Below are 2,381 nucleotides of genomic sequence, written 5' to 3'. Positions count from 1 at the left end.
TATGTGATACTGCTATAAATAAATTTCCTTTTCATTGAATTTTCATCCAGAAATTTTAGGTAGCATTTATAAAGCTTTGGATTTCATCATAACACCCCCATAAACTGAATCCGAGTGCTTGTGTTCAATTTAAATGCAGTAAAAATGTGCATCATTAGGCACTATGAAAGATGCTAAAATCCCCTCACTCTCAAATTTACTTCTGTGACCTCTGTGACGCTGAAGTTCTGCCTGCCTTTGGAGCTTTAATGCTTTGGGTCACTCCCCTAAGTTGTCTTGGCTCTCTCTTTCTTGTGCAATTGTAGCCAGAAGTGCAGAGTAATTTGAATGCTTTTGACAGGGACAGCTTTGGATAATCTTTTATTAATGTAATTAGCTTGGCTTAATTAAGGGTCAAACCTGAGGGGCTTCTCCAGCCATTCCTAGTCTGTAGTCTGCAGTAAAGGCTTTTAGTTTTATGCAGGATAATTCCATTCTAGGACAGATAAATCCCAGAAGGACATCTTGACCTGATTTTGTGCCCAGTGCGCACAAACAGATAAACTCAACTTCAACTCCAAGGTCCTCGTGTTTTTGACTTGCTAATCTTTTCCAAGGCTGCATAGTGGACATTGCTTCTATCCTGTTTTTATTTTATTCTCTCTTCTTAACCCCCAGTTTTCTCTTTATCACTAAAATTGGAACTTTCTCTTCAAAAAGCTGTTGAAGAGATTGACCTCCTTTTCTTTAGCATAGAAATTCTTACAAAATAGTCTCTTATCATTTAGAAATGTGAACAGGCAGAGAGTTATGGGATCAGAAATAAAGAAGATATTCTTCATTGATCAGGGAAGATCATGGGGTGCTGAGAACATGAGTGTGGGCTAGGAGATAGGGCATTGGCAACAAGAGTTTGAGAGCAGTGAATTCACAGCGGGGCTTGGCCCTGAAGAGGGCGGTAGAAGTGCTGTGTTGGGTAAACAGTGATCATGTGATGTATTCATTCATATTGTTTTCTTTATCTTTATCACTCCTATGGGACAAATGCCTGTGACTGCAGATCTTGTCCAGATTTCGTGGAGGACTTTCTTACTCTATGTGGAGGAAAAGCATGTGTGAACCTGATGTAATGCTCCTTCGTGCCTTTTCCCCTTCCAGTTCATTTTGTACCACGGCTTCCAAACCGATTTCCTAAAACGTGCCTTTCGTAGCGTCACTTTACCATTTAAGAATACGCAGTGGTCCCTTACTATTTATTGCGTAAAGTGTAAACGTATCATCTCGCACTTTAACCAGGTCTAGCATTACTTCTCCACACGGACTCTTTGCTATTTCTCTTTTCTCCAGGCTCTTTCTCGGCTTCGTAGTTTTAAACGTATTTCTGTGGAACACATATGCCTTTGATACCAACAATGAGACCAGTGCTAACAACCCCACACTGTCTGAAAGGACATTAAAACTTCTTTTAATAGAGTCAAACACGCCGAGGAAAGCTATCAGTTTGATTTCTGTGTGTGTGCACGTGTGCGTGTGCAGCCGCATTCTTTCCAGACGCCTTCATCTTGCTCCAGTCAAAACTTGCTGTCTAGGTTTGCTGCTCAGCTGTCACACTGGAGTGTCTTTCAGTTCATTTCACTCCTGTTTTTTGCATCTTGTTTTTTTGATTTTATGTCTTCCTCTTACTTGAATTCTTCCCTTTCGTAGAGTGCATTTCCAGGAACTTCCTGAGAAGGCATTTTGAAGGTAAATCTTTTGAGATTGCATGAGTCTGCAACCTCTGTCTACCTTTACATGTTGGTGGTTTGGCTAGGAGTGTGGTCCTAGCTGACTGCTGTTTACCCTCGGAGTTATGTAGTCTTTTCGTCATCGTTTTTCTGTATTCCTCTTGAGGAGTTTGGTGGCATTCTGATTAGCAGTCCTTTATAAGAGACTTGTTTTCCTCTCTCTGGAAGCTTTTAAATCTGCTCTTTATAACTCAGGTGATTTGAATATGGCAATATGCCCTAGTGTGTGGCAGTTTTGGTCAGCCTTCCACCAAAATTCATTCTCTCTGTGGCATAGAGTTGAAGCTGATAGATGAGAAACGTCACTTTCCAGATCTTTGTGAAACTGAATATGGCCATATGACTAATTCTCACCAATGTAATGTTAGCAGAAGTGATGTATGTGCTATGTTGGAGGCATGGCTTTTATGAAACAGGTGTGCTTCCTCTGTGATCCTTCTTTTCCCTTCCATAGGCTGGATGCAGATGAAAGTGGTGAACTAGGGGATGGCAAAGCCGCCAAATGGAATGATCATGGACACCCGAGTCATCACCTGCAAGAGACCTCCGTACTCTCCTTGAACTTGTGTGAGAGTGAGTTATAAACGTCTACTGTGTTTGAACCATTATAGATATGGT

Source organism: Pteropus vampyrus, unplaced genomic scaffold (assembly GCF_000151845.1).
Source record: "Pteropus vampyrus isolate Shadow unplaced genomic scaffold, Pvam_2.0 Scaffold60, whole genome shotgun sequence".
Classification (NCBI taxonomy): Eukaryota; Metazoa; Chordata; class Mammalia; order Chiroptera; family Pteropodidae; genus Pteropus; species Pteropus vampyrus.
This window is presented reverse-complemented; position numbering follows the sequence as displayed.